At 46.5% G+C, this 14,536-nt stretch overlaps 7 non-coding genes across 7 annotated transcripts; all 7 read right to left on the bottom strand.

Moving 5' to 3' along the window:
• Positions 1 to 300: 300 nt before the first annotated feature.
• LOC130313209 (U2 spliceosomal RNA) lies at positions 301 to 491 on the bottom strand. The gene has a single exon (XR_008861204.1). It is a non-coding gene; the product is annotated as a U2 spliceosomal RNA (small nuclear RNA).
• Positions 492 to 2,584: 2,093 nt separating this feature from the next.
• Positions 2,585 to 2,775, bottom strand: LOC130313208 (U2 spliceosomal RNA). The gene has a single exon (XR_008861203.1). It is a non-coding gene; the product is annotated as a U2 spliceosomal RNA (small nuclear RNA).
• Positions 2,776 to 4,873: 2,098 nt separating this feature from the next.
• Positions 4,874 to 5,064, bottom strand: LOC130313207 (U2 spliceosomal RNA). Its single transcript, XR_008861202.1, has one exon. It is a non-coding gene; the product is annotated as a U2 spliceosomal RNA (small nuclear RNA).
• Positions 5,065 to 7,156: 2,092 nt separating this feature from the next.
• LOC130313206 (U2 spliceosomal RNA) lies at positions 7,157 to 7,347 on the bottom strand. The gene has a single exon (XR_008861201.1). It is a non-coding gene; the product is annotated as a U2 spliceosomal RNA (small nuclear RNA).
• Positions 7,348 to 9,443: 2,096 nt separating this feature from the next.
• LOC130313205 (U2 spliceosomal RNA) lies at positions 9,444 to 9,634 on the bottom strand. Its single transcript, XR_008861200.1, has one exon. It is a non-coding gene; the product is annotated as a U2 spliceosomal RNA (small nuclear RNA).
• A 2,082-nt stretch (positions 9,635 to 11,716) lies between these two features.
• LOC130313203 (U2 spliceosomal RNA) lies at positions 11,717 to 11,907 on the bottom strand. Its single transcript, XR_008861199.1, has one exon. It is a non-coding gene; the product is annotated as a U2 spliceosomal RNA (small nuclear RNA).
• A 2,071-nt stretch (positions 11,908 to 13,978) lies between these two features.
• On the bottom strand, positions 13,979 to 14,169 carry LOC130313202 (U2 spliceosomal RNA). The gene has a single exon (XR_008861198.1). It is a non-coding gene; the product is annotated as a U2 spliceosomal RNA (small nuclear RNA).
• Positions 14,170 to 14,536: the final 367 nt, after the last annotated feature.

The following is a 14,536-nucleotide window of genomic DNA, read 5'->3' as shown; positions in this document are numbered from 1 at the left end:
TTCAGCACCCACCCGCTATCAAGGCAGCTGCCTATCATGTCATGCCCTACCTGCACAGGTGTGCTGGCTACTCAAATGATCCAATTAAGGAGGCCATTTAGTCAGCAGCAGCAGAAGTCCTGTGCCTGGACGCTCCAACAGGGGCCAGACACAAGCAGAAGCAGAAGCAGCAGAAGCAGCAGCAGCACCACCTTTTGTTTTTTGGCTGCAGCAGCAGCAAGGCCCACAGGGCTGGCTAGCTGGCTAGCCAGCAAGCAGGTAGCAATGAAAGTAGGAATCTTTCTTTTTAACCCTGTAAGGGGGTGGTGCACTGTACCCGAAGATACTGCCATATCGGGTCAATGCATAGGGCGACGGAAGCAAGCTTCGAAATCGGCCCCCGTTCTCAAAAATCCATTTAATATATGGTCCCCAGATAGGGGACGTATCAGATATTAAACTGATAAGAACAGATACTACACTTGATCTTAGCCAAAAGGCCGAGAAGCGATAACCGTGAAAGGGGCGGGCCCAACAAGGTCCCCTTCATGGGCACTATCACTGCTTGCTGTCAGGGAGGCTGCCAGACAATTTTCCATGCACACTCTGGGCTGGGGGGCAGTCAACCACCAGTACACACAGCAGAACCTAAACCCATACCATTATTGCTAAGCAGCAAGACAGGGGCCCATTGCACTCCCACGGGGCCTTTTTAAATGCAATCCATAACCCGGATTTGCCAGGAACCCTTCTTACTCCTCCTACTTGCATGTGACACTGGGCTTAGGATCTGCATAGGAAACACACACACAAGCACACACCTACCTTTGTTGCCTGCAGATGCCTCCTTGGCTGTCCCCAAACGGTATCAAACCAACACCCACGGGAAGCTGTAAGCATAGAGGACATGCCTGCACCCCATTGGACTTACCTGTGTGGGTTAAATCCGGGTTATTTGACAACCTATGGCGGTGATGGTTCTGCTCAGGCAGAGCAGTGCTGATGCTCCTCATAAAGCTGTCGCTGCTGTGAAGGTTCTAGGTGACATCACAAATCCCTTTGGTTACATACACAACAAAGCTGGGTTGTTGTTGTTTACACTCTGCAAGGCCTGTGGAAGTGAGTGACATCATAGCACTGTAGTTCTGAGGGTTCAAGATGGATGCAACAATCTCCTGTTGCTTCTATGAAGGCCGTAATAGACGACATCACCAAACAGCTCCATAGTCACATACACAGCAAAGGAGAGATGTTGTTTACACCTAGTGATGTCAGTGGTATTGAGTGACATCACAGCACAGTGCTAAGGCTCCTGGGCCTGGACACAGCAGCGGCTGCAATATCTCAACGGAGAATACGTTTATATCTATGTGTGTGTGTGCGCATATATATATATATATATATATATATATATATATATATATATTTCTCCGCCGAAATCACTTTTAAACCCATTTCCACCTTTTTTTCCCTTCTCTTCCTCTTACTTTTTTTTTCACGTTTTTTTACGTTTTTCTCCTTTTCGCCTCTTTTCTGGGCGTATTATTCTTCTTTTTCTTCTTTTTTTTCGTCTAATGCATACCCCATCAGTGCAGCAATGCTTATTCAATACCGCCAGCAGATGGAGACACTGGGGGATAATTTTCTAAGGATTTATACTGATTTTTCCTGTCTGAATTTGTCGCACAGAAAGTTGCAGGCCAAATATGTGTGACATTTCTGCGACTTTAGCTTCTAGAGCATTTTTACAACATTATACATAGGTGCTGAATACATAAAAAGCGACTGTTCAGCGACAGACAAGTCGCATCGGCTGAAAGTAGGCCAGAATGTCAGTCCATGTTGGAGCAGGTTTAGATACAGTCTAAAGCATAGATCTCAAAGTCTGTGCACAGAATTTAGCAAGGGCCTCGCACCTTCTGATGCATCAGGTAGGTGCACAATAGCATAGCCTAACCCTCTGTACTTTGGTCTATATTGATGCGGGACATAGACAGCCAGCTGATGACCAATCCATTAGTGCAATGGATGGCTGGAAGCATTTGTCTTTGCCTTTGCAATACCACAGAAGCAATGCATGGTCAATGTACAGCAATGACACACCTGTGTGAACAGCCAGGAGACCCCCCCCCCCCCCCCCCCATGTTATGTTACATAGTTACATAGTTAGTACGGTCGAAAAAAGACATATGTCCATCACGTTCAACCAGGGAATTAAGGGGTAGGGGTGTGGCGCGATATTGGGGAAGGGATGAGATTTTATATTTCTTCATAAGCATTAATCTTATTTTGTCAATTAGGAACATTCAGCACCCACCCGCTATCAAGGCAGCTGCCTATCATGTCATGCCCTACCTGCACAGGTGTGCTGGCTACTCAAATGATCCAATTAAGGAGGCCATTTAGTCAGCAGCAGCAGAAGTCCTGTGCCTGGACGCTCCAACAGGGGCCAGACACAAGCAGAAGCAGAAGCAGCAGAAGCAGCAGCAGCACCACCTTTTGTTTTTTGGCTGCAGCAGCAGCAAGGCCCACAGGGCTGGCTAGCTGGCTAGCCAGCAAGCAGGTAGCAATGAAAGTAGGAATCTTTCTTTTTAACCCTGTAAGGGGGTGGTGCACTGTACCCGAAGATACTGCCATATCGGGTCAATGCATAGGGCGACGGAAGCAAGCTTCGAAATCGGCCCCCGTTCTCAAAAATCCATTTAATATATGGTCCCCAGATAGGGGACGTATCAGATATTAAACTGATAAGAACAGATACTACACTTGATCTTAGCCAAAAGGCCGAGAAGCGATAACCGTGAAAGGGGCGGGCCCAACAAGGTCCCCTTCATGGGCACTATCACTGCTTGCTGTCAGGGAGGCTGCCAGACAATTTTCCATGCACACTCTGGGCTGGGGGGCAGTCAACCACCAGTACACACAGCAGAACCTAAACCCATACCATTATTGCTAAGCAGCAAGACAGGGGCCCATTGCACTCCCACGGGGCCTTTTTAAATGCAATCCATAACCCGGATTTGCCAGGAACCCTTCTTACTCCTCCTACTTGCATGTGACACTGGGCTTAGGATCTGCATAGGAAACACACACACAAGCATACACCTACCTTTGTTGCCTGCAGATGCCTCCTTGGCTGTCCCCAAACGGTATCAAACCAACACCCACGGGAAGCTGTAAGCATAGAGGACATGCCTGCACCCCATTGGACTTACCTGTGTGGGTTAAATCCGGGTTATTTGACAACCTATGGCGGTGATGGTTCTGCTCAGGCAGAGCAGTGCTGATGCTCCTCATAAAGCTGTCGCTGCTGTGAAGGTTCTAGGTGACATCACAAATCCCTTTGGTTACATACACAACAAAGCTGGGTTGTTGTTGTTTACACTCTGCAAGGCCTGTGGAAGTGAGTGACATCATAGCACTGTAGTTCTGAGGGTTCAAGATGGATGCAACAATCTCCTGTTGCTTCTATGAAGGCCGTAATAGACGACATCACCAAACAGCTCCATAGTCACATACACAGCAAAGGAGAGATGTTGTTTACACCTAGTGATGTCAGTGGTATTGAGTGACATCACAGCACAGTGCTAAGGCTCCTGGGCCTGGACACAGCAGCGGCTGCAATATCTCAACGGAGAATACGTTTATATCTATGTGTGTGTGTGCGCATATATATATATATATATATATATATATATATATATATATATATATATATTTCTCCGCCGAAATCACTTTTAAACCCATTTCCACCTTTTTTTCCCTTCTCTTCCTCTTACTTTTTTTTTCACGTTTTTTTACGTTTTTCTCCTTTTCGCCTCTTTTCTGGGCGTATTATTCTTCTTTTTCTTCTTTTTTTTCGTCTAATGCATACCCCATCAGTGCAGCAATGCTTATTCAATACCGCCAGCAGATGGAGACACTGGGGGATAATTTTCTAAGGATTTATACTGATTTTTCCTGTCTGAATTTGTCGCACAGAAAGTTGCAGGAATATGTGTGACATTTCTGCGACTTTAGCTTCTAGAGCATTTTTACAACATTATACATAGGTGCTGAATACATAAAAAGCGACTGTTCAGCGACAGACAAGTCGCATCGGCTGAAAGTAGGCCAGAATGTCAGTCCATGTTGGAGCAGGTTTAGATACAGTCTAAAGCATAGATCTCAAAGTCTGTGCACAGAATTTAGCAAGGGCCTCGCACCTTCTGATGCATCAGGTAGGTGCACAATAGCATAGCCTAACCCTCTGTACTTTGGTCTATATTGATGCGGGACATAGACAGCCAGCTGATGACCAATCCATTAGTGCAATGGATGGCTGGAAGCATTTGTCTTTGCCTTTGCAATACCACAGAAGCAATGCATGGTCAATGTACAGCAATGACACACCTGTGTGAACAGCCAGGAGACCCCCCCCCCCCCCCCCCCATGTTATGTTACATAGTTACATAGTTAGTACGGTCGAAAAAAGACATATGTCCATCACGTTCAACCAGGGAATTAAGGGGTAGGGGTGTGGCGCGATATTGGGGAAGGGATGAGATTTTATATTTCTTCATAAGCATTAATCTTATTTTGTCAATTAGGAACATTCAGCACCCACCCGCTATCAAGGCAGCTGCCTATCATGTCATGCCCTACCTGCACAGGTGTGCTGGCTACTCAAATGATCCAATTAAGGAGGCCATTTAGTCAGCAGCAGCAGAAGTCCTGTGCCTGGACGCTCCAACAGGGGCCAGACACAAGCAGAAGCAGAAGCAGCAGAAGCAGCAGCAGCACCACCTTTTGTTTTTTGGCTGCAGCAGCAGCAAGGCCCACAGGGCTGGCTAGCTGGCTAGCCAGCAAGCAGGTAGCAATGAAAGTAGGAATCTTTCTTTTTAACCCTGTAAGGGGGTGGTGCACTGTACCCGAAGATACTGCCATATCGGGTCAATGCATAGGGCGACGGAAGCAAGCTTCGAAATCGGCCCCCGTTCTCAAAAATCCATTTAATATATGGTCCCCAGATAGGGGACGTATCAGATATTAAACTGATAAGAACAGATACTACACTTGATCTTAGCCAAAAGGCCGAGAAGCGATAACCGTGAAAGGGGCGGGCCCAACAAGGTCCCCTTCATGGGCACTATCACTGCTTGCTGTCAGGGAGGCTGCCAGACAATTTTCCATGCACACTCTGGGCTGGGGGGCAGTCAACCACCAGTACACACAGCAGAACCTAAACCCATACCATTATTGCTAAGCAGCAAGACAGGGGCCCATTGCACTCCCACGGGGCCTTTTTAAATGCAATCCATAACCCGGATTTGCCAGGAACCCTTCTTACTCCTCCTACTTGCATGTGACACTGGGCTTAGGATCTGCATAGGAAACACACACACAAGCACACACCTACCTTTGTTGCCTGCAGATGCCTCCTTGGCTGTCCCCAAACGGTATCAAACCAACACCCACGGGAAGCTGTAAGCATAGAGGACATGCCTGCACCCCATTGGACTTACCTGTGTGGGTTAAATCCGGGTTATTTGACAACCTATGGCGGTGATGGTTCTGCTCAGGCAGAGCAGTGCTGATGCTCCTCATAAAGCTGTCGCTGCTGTGAAGGTTCTAGGTGACATCACAAATCCCTTTGGTTACATACACAACAAAGCTGGGTTGTTGTTGTTTACACTCTGCAAGGCCTGTGGAAGTGAGTGACATCATAGCACTGTAGTTCTGAGGGTTCAAGATGGATGCAACAATCTCCTGTTGCTTCTATGAAGGCCGTAATAGACGACATCACCAAACAGCTCCATAGTCACATACACAGCAAAGGAGAGATGTTGTTTACACCTAGTGATGTCAGTGGTATTGAGTGACATCACAGCACAGTGCTAAGGCTCCTGGGCCTGGACACAGCAGCGGCTGCAATATCTCAACGGAGAATACGTTTATATCTATGTGTGTGTGTGCGCATATATATATATATATATATATATATATATATATATATATATATATATTTCTCCGCCGAAATCACTTTTAAACCCATTTCCACCTTTTTTTCCCTTCTCTTCCTCTTACTTTTTTTTCACGTTTTTTTACGTTTTTCTCCTTTTCGCCTCTTTTCTGGGCGTATTATTCTTCTTTTTCTTCTTTTTTTTCGTCTAATGCATACCCCATCAGTGCAGCAATGCTTATTCAATACCGCCAGCAGATGGAGACACTGGGGGATAATTTTCTAAGGATTTATACTGATTTTTCCTGTCTGAATTTGTCGCACAGAAAGTTGCAGGCCAAATATGTGTGACATTTCTGCGACTTTAGCTTCTAGAGCATTTTTACAACATTATACATAGGTGCTGAATACATAAAAAGCGACTGTTCAGCGACAGACAAGTCGCATCGGCTGAAAGTAGGCCAGAATGTCAGTCCATGTTGGAGCAGGTTTAGATACAGTCTAAAGCATAGATCTCAAAGTCTGTGCACAGAATTTAGCAAGGGCCTCGCACCTTCTGATGCATCAGGTAGGTGCACAATAGCATAGCCTAACCCTCTGTACTTTGGTCTATATTGATGCGGGACATAGACAGCCAGCTGATGACCAATCCATTAGTGCAATGGATGGCTGGAAGCATTTGTCTTTGCCTTTGCAATACCACAGAAGCAATGCATGGTCAATGTACAGCAATGACACACCTGTGTGAACAGCCAGGAGACCCCCCCCCCCCCATGTTATGTTACATAGTTACATAGTTAGTACGGTCGAAAAAAGACATATGTCCATCACGTTCAACCAGGGAATTAAGGGGTAGGGGTGTGGCGCGATATTGGGGAAGGGATGAGATTTTATATTTCTTCATAAGCATTAATCTTATTTTGTCAATTAGGAACATTCAGCACCCACCCGCTATCAAGGCAGCTGCCTATCATGTCATGCCCTACCTGCACAGGTGTGCTGGCTACTCAAATGATCCAATTAAGGAGGCCATTTAGTCAGCAGCAGCAGAAGTCCTGTGCCTGGACGCTCCAACAGGGGCCAGACACAAGCAGAAGCAGAAGCAGCAGAAGCAGCAGCAGCACCACCTTTTGTTTTTTGGCTGCAGCAGCAGCAAGGCCCACAGGGCTGGCTAGCTGGCTAGCCAGCAAGCAGGTAGCAATGAAAGTAGGAATCTTTCTTTTTAACCCTGTAAGGGGGTGGTGCACTGTACCCGAAGATACTGCCATATCGGGTCAATGCATAGGGCGACGGAAGCAAGCTTCGAAATCGGCCCCCGTTCTCAAAAATCCATTTAATATATGGTCCCCAGATAGGGGACGTATCAGATATTAAACTGATAAGAACAGATACTACACTTGATCTTAGCCAAAAGGCCGAGAAGCGATAACCGTGAAAGGGGCGGGCCCAACAAGGTCCCCTTCATGGGCACTATCACTGCTTGCTGTCAGGGAGGCTGCCAGACAATTTTCCATGCACACTCTGGGCTGGGGGGCAGTCAACCACCAGTACACACAGCAGAACCTAAACCCATACCATTATTGCTAAGCAGCAAGACAGGGGCCCATTGCACTCCCACGGGGCCTTTTTAAATGCAATCCATAACCCGGATTTGCCAGGAACCCTTCTTACTCCTCCTACTTGCATGTGACACTGGGCTTAGGATCTGCATAGGAAACACACACACAAGCACACACCTACCTTTGTTGCCTGCAGATGCCTCCTTGGCTGTCCCCAAACGGTATCAAACCAACACCCACGGGAAGCTGTAAGCATAGAGGACATGCCTGCACCCCATTGGACTTACCTGTGTGGGTTAAATCCGGGTTATTTGACAACCTATGGCGGTGATGGTTCTGCTCAGGCAGAGCAGTGCTGATGCTCCTCATAAAGCTGTCGCTGCTGTGAAGGTTCTAGGTGACATCACAAATCCCTTTGGTTACATACACAACAAAGCTGGGTTGTTGTTGTTTACACTCTGCAAGGCCTGTGGAAGTGAGTGACATCATAGCACTGTAGTTCTGAGGGTTCAAGATGGATGCAACAATCTCCTGTTGCTTCTATGAAGGCCGTAATAGACGACATCACCAAACAGCTCCATAGTCACATACACAGCAAAGGAGAGATGTTGTTTACACCTAGTGATGTCAGTGGTATTGAGTGACATCACAGCACAGTGCTAAGGCTCCTTGGCCTGGACACAGCAGCGGCTGCAATATCTCAACGGAGAATACGTTTATATCTATGTGTGTGTGTGCGCATATATATATATATATATATATATATATATATATATATATATATATATATATATATTCTCCGCCGAAATCACTTTTAAACCCATTTCCACCTTTTTTTCCCTTCTCTTCCTCTTACTTTTTTTTCACGTTTTTTTACGTTTTTCTCCTTTTCGCCTCTTTTCTGGGCGTATTATTCTTCTTTTTCTTCTTTTTTTTCGTCTAATGCATACCCCATCAGTGCAGCAATGCTTATTCAATACCGCCAGCAGATGGAGACACTGGGGGATAATTTTCTAAGGATTTATACTGATTTTTCCTGTCTGAATTTGTCGCACAGAAAGTTGCAGGCCAAATATGTGTGACATTTCTGCGACTTTAGCTTCTAGAGCATTTTTACAACATTATACATAGGTGCTGAATACATAAAAAGCGACTGTTCAGCGACAGACAAGTCGCATCGGCTGAAAGTAGGCCAGAATGTCAGTCCATGTTGGAGCAGGTTTAGATACAGTCTAAAGCATAGATCTCAAAGTCTGTGCACAGAATTTAGCAAGGGCCTCGCACCTTCTGATGCATCAGGTAGGTGCACAATAGCATAGCCTAACCCTCTGTACTTTGGTCTATATTGATGCGGGACATAGACAGCCAGCTGATGACCAATCCATTAGTGCAATGGATGGCTGGAAGCATTTGTCTTTGCCTTTGCAATACCACAGAAGCAATGCATGGTCAATGTACAGCAATGACACACCTGTGTGAACAGCCAGGAGACCCCCCCCCCATGTTATGTTACATAGTTACATAGTTAGTACGGTCGAAAAAAGACATATGTCCATCACGTTCAACCAGGGAATTAAGGGGTAGGGGTGTGGCGCGATATTGGGGAAGGGATGAGATTTTATATTTCTTCATAAGCATTAATCTTATTTTGTCAATTAGGAACATTCAGCACCCACCCGCTATCAAGGCAGCTGCCTATCATGTCATGCCCTTCCTGCACAGGTGTGCTGGCTACTCAAATGATCCAATTAAGGAGGCCATTTAGTCAGCAGCAGCAGAAGTCCTGTGCCTGGACGCTCCAACAGGGGCCAGACACAAGCAGAAGCAGAAGCAGCAGAAGCAGCAGCAGCACCACCTTTTGTTTTTTGGCTGCAGCAGCAGCAAGGCCCACAGGGCTGGCTAGCTGGCTAGCCAGCAAGCAGGTAGCAATGAAAGTAGGAATCTTTCTTTTTAACCCTGTAAGGGGGTGGTGCACTGTACCCGAAGATACTGCCATATCGGGTCAATGCATAGGGCGACGGAAGCAAGCTTCGAAATCGGCCCCCGTTCTCAAAAATCCATTTAATATATGGTCCCCAGATAGGGGACGTATCAGATATTAAACTGATAAGAACAGATACTACACTTGATCTTAGCCAAAAGGCCGAGAAGCGATAACCGTGAAAGGGGCGGGCCCAACAAGGTCCCCTTCATGGGCACTATCACTGCTTGCTGTCAGGGAGGCTGCCAGACAATTTTCCATGCACACTCTGGGCTGGGGGGCAGTCAACCACCAGTACACACAGCAGAACCTAAACCCATACCATTATTGCTAAGCAGCAAGACAGGGGCCCATTGCACTCCCACGGGGCCTTTTTAAATGCAATCCATAACCCGGATTTGCCAGGAACCCTTCTTACTCCTCCTACTTGCATGTGACACTGGGCTTAGGATCTGCATAGGAAACACACACACAAGCACACACCTACCTTTGTTGCCTGCAGATGCCTCCTTGGCTGTCCCCAAACGGTATCAAACCAACACCCACGGGAAGCTGTAAGCATAGAGGACATGCCTGCACCCCATTGGACTTACCTGTGTGGGTTAAATCCGGGTTATTTGACAACCTATGGCGGTGATGGTTCTGCTCAGGCAGAGCAGTGCTGATGCTCCTCATAAAGCTGTCGCTGCTGTGAAGGTTCTAGGTGACATCACAAATCCCTTTGGTTACATACACAACAAAGCTGGGTTGTTGTTGTTTACACTCTGCAAGGCCTGTGGAAGTGAGTGACATCATAGCACTGTAGTTCTGAGGGTTCAAGATGGATGCAACAATCTCCTGTTGCTTCTATGAAGGCCGTAATAGACGACATCACCAAACAGCTCCATAGTCACATACACAGCAAAGGAGAGATGTTGTTTACACCTAGTGATGTCAGTGGTATTGAGTGACATCACAGCACAGTGCTAAGGCTCCTGGGCCTGGACACAGCAGCGGCTGCAATATCTCAACGGAGAATACGTTTATATCTATGTGTGTGTGTGCGCATATATATATATATATATATATATATATATATATATATATATTTCTCCGCCGAAATCACTTTTAAACCCATTTCCACCTTTTTTTCCCTTCTCTTCCTCTTACTTTTTTTTCACGTTTTTTTACGTTTTTCTCCTTTTCGCCTCTTTTCTGGGCGTATTATTCTTCTTTTTCTTCTTTTTTTTCGTCTAATGCATACCCCATCAGTGCAGCAATGCTTATTCAATACCGCCAGCAGATGGAGACACTGGGGGATAATTTTCTAAGGATTTATACTGATTTTTCCTGTCTGAATTTGTCGCACAGAAAGTTGCAGGCCAAATATGTGTGACATTTCTGCGACTTTAGCTTCTAGAGCATTTTTACAACATTATACATAGGTGCTGAATACATAAAAAGCGACTGTTCAGCGACAGACAAGTCGCATCGGCTGAAAGTAGGCCAGAATGTCAGTCCATGTTGGAGCAGGTTTAGATACAGTCTAAAGCATAGATCTCAAAGTCTGTGCACAGAATTTAGCAAGGGCCTCGCACCTTCTGATGCATCAGGTAGGTGCACAATAGCATAGCCTAACCCTCTGTACTTTGGTCTATATTGATGCGGGACATAGACAGCCAGCTGATGACCAATCCATTAGTGCAATGGATGGCTGGAAGCATTTGTCTTTGCCTTTGCAATACCACAGAAGCAATGCATGGTCAATGTACAGCAATGACACACCTGTGTGAACAGCCAGGAGACCCCCCCCCCCCCCCCCATGTTATGTTACATAGTTAGTACGGTCGAAAAAAGACATATGTCCATCACGTTCAACCAGGGAATTAAGGGGTAGGGGTGTGGCGCGATATTGGGGAAGGGATGAGATTTTATATTTCTTCATAAGCATTAATCTTATTTTGTCAATTAGGAACATTCAGCACCCACCCGCTATCAAGGCAGCTGCCTATCATGTCATGCCCTACCTGCACAGGTGTGCTGGCTACTCAAATGATCCAATTAAGGAGGCCATTTAGTCAGCAGCAGCAGAAGTCCTGTGCCTGGACGCTCCAACAGGGGCCAGACACAAGCAGAAGCAGAAGCAGCAGAAGCAGCAGCAGCACCACCTTTTGTTTTTTGGCTGCAGCAGCAGCAAGGCCCACAGGGCTGGCTAGCTGGCTAGCCAGCAAGCAGGTAGCAATGAAAGTAGGAATCTTTCTTTTTAACCCTGTAAGGGGGTGGTGCACTGTACCCGAAGATACTGCCATATCGGGTCAATGCATAGGGCGACGGAAGCAAGCTTCGAAATCGGCCCCCGTTCTCAAAAATCCATTTAATATATGGTCCCCAGATAGGGGACGTATCAGATATTAAACTGATAAGAACAGATACTACACTTGATCTTAGCCAAAAGGCCGAGAAGCGATAACCGTGAAAGGGGCGGGCCCAACAAGGTCCCCTTCATGGGCACTATCACTGCTTGCTGTCAGGGAGGCTGCCAGACAATTTTCCATGCACACTCTGGGCTGGGGGGCAGTCAACCACCAGTACACACAGCAGAACCTAAACCCATACCATTATTGCTAAGCAGCAAGACAGGGGCCCATTGCACTCCCACGGGGCCTTTTTAAATGCAATCCATAACCCGGATTTGCCAGGAACCCTTCTTACTCCTCCTACTTGCATGTGACACTGGGCTTAGGATCTGCATAGGAAACACACACACAAGCACACACCTACCTTTGTTGCCTGCAGATGCCTCCTTGGCTGTCCCCAAACGGTATCAAACCAACACCCACGGGAAGCTGTAAGCATAGAGGACATGCCTGCACCCCATTGGACTTACCTGTGTGGGTTAAATCCGGGTTATTTGACAACCTATGGCGGTGATGGTTCTGCTCAGGCAGAGCAGTGCTGATGCTCCTCATAAAGCTGTCGCTGCTGTGAAGGTTCTAGGTGACATCACAAATCCCTTTGGTTACATACACAACAAAGCTGGGTTGTTGTTGTTTACACTCTGCAAGGCCTGTGGAAGTGAGTGACATCATAGCACTGTAGTTCTGAGGGTTCAAGATGGATGCAACAATCTCCTGTTGCTTCTATGAAGGCCGTAATAGACGACATCACCAAACAGCTCCATAGTCACATACACAGCAAAGGAGAGATGTTGTTTACACCTAGTGATGTCAGTGGTATTGAGTGACATCACAGCACAGTGCTAAGGCTCCTGGGCCTGGACACAGCAGCGGCTGCAATATCTCAACGGAGAATACGTTTATATCTATGTGTGTGTGTGCGCATATATATATATATATATATATTTCTCCGCCGAAATCACTTTTAAACCCATTTCCACCTTTTTTTCCCTTCTCTTCCTCTTACTTTTTTTTCACGTTTTTTTACGTTTTTCTCCTTTTCGCCTCTTTTCTGGGCGTATTATTCTTCTTTTTCTTCTTTTTTTTCGTCTAATGCATACCCCATCAGTGCAGCAATGCTTATTCAATACCGCCAGCAGATGGAGACACTGGGGGATAATTTTCTAAGGATTTATACTGATTTTTCCTGTCTGAATTTGTCGCACAGAAAGTTGCAGGCCAAATATGTGTGACATTTCTGCGACTTTAGCTTCTAGAGCATTTTTACAACATTATACATAGGTGCTGAATACATAAAAAGCGACTGTTCAGCGACAGACAAGTCGCATCGGCTGAAAGTAGGCCAGAATGTCAGTCCATGTTGGAGCAGGTTTAGATACAGTCTAAAGCATAGATCTCAAAGTCTGTGCACAGAATTTAGCAAGGGCCTCGCACCTTCTGATGCATCAGGTAGGTGCACAATAGCATAGCCTAACCCTCTGTACTTTGGTCTATATTGATGCGGGACATAGACAGCCAGCTGATGACCAATCCATTAGTGCAATGGATGGCTGGAAGCATTTGTCTTTGCCTTTGCAATACCACAGAAGCAATGCATGGTCAATGTACAGCAATGACACACCTGTGTGAACAGCCAGGAGACCCCCCCCCCCCCCCCCCATGTTATGTTACATAGTTACATAGTTAGTACGGTCGAAAAAAGACATATGTCCATCACGTTCAACCAGGGAATTAAGGGGTAGGGGTGTGGCGCGATATTGGGGAAGGGATGAGATTTTATATTTCTTCATAAGCATTAATCTTATTTTGTCAATTAGGAACATTCAGCACCCACCCGCTATCAAGGCAGCTGCCTATCATGTCATGCCCTACCTGCACAGGTGTGCTGGCTACTCAAATGATCCAATTAAGGAGGCCATTTAGTCAGCAGCAGCAGAAGTCCTGTGCCTGGACGCTCCAACAGGGGCCAGACACAAGCAGAAGCAGAAGCAGCAGAAGCAGCAGCAGCAGCACCTTTTGTTTTTTGGCTGCAGCAGCAGCAAGGCCCACAGGGCTGGCTAGCTGGCTAGCCAGCAAGCAGGTAGCAATGAAAGTAGGAATCTTTCTTTTTAACCCTGTAAGGGGGTGGTGCACTGTACCCGAAGATACTGCCATATCGGGTCAATGCATAGGGCGACGGAAGCAAGCTTCGAAATCGGCCCCCGTTCTCAAAAATCCATTTAATATATGGTCCCCAGATAGGGGACGTATCAGATATTAAACTGATAAGAACAGATACTACACTTGATCTTAGCCAAAAGGCCGAGAAGCGATAACCGTGAAAGGGGCCGGCCCAACAAGGTCCCCTTCATGGGCACTATCACTGCTTGCTGTCAGGGAGGCTGCCAGACAATTTTCCATGCACACTCTGGGCTGGGGGGCAGTCAACCACCAGTACACACAGCAGAACCTAAACCCATACCATTATTGCTAAGCAGCAAGACAGGGGCCCATTGCACTCCCACGGGGCCTTTTTAAATGCAATCCATAACCCGGATTTGCCAGGAACCCTTCTTACTCCTCCTACTTGCATGTGACACTGGGCTTAGGATCTGCATAGGAAACACACACACAAGCACACACCTACCTTTGTTGTCTGCAGATGCCTCCTTGGCTGTCCCCAAACGGTATCAAACCAACA

The sequence above is a fragment of the Hyla sarda genome, unplaced genomic scaffold (assembly GCF_029499605.1).
Source record: "Hyla sarda isolate aHylSar1 unplaced genomic scaffold, aHylSar1.hap1 scaffold_175, whole genome shotgun sequence".
In the NCBI taxonomy this organism is placed as follows: Eukaryota; Metazoa; Chordata; class Amphibia; order Anura; family Hylidae; genus Hyla; species Hyla sarda.
Note: the sequence above shows the minus strand (reverse complement) of the source record. Positions and strands in the feature narration are given on the sequence as shown.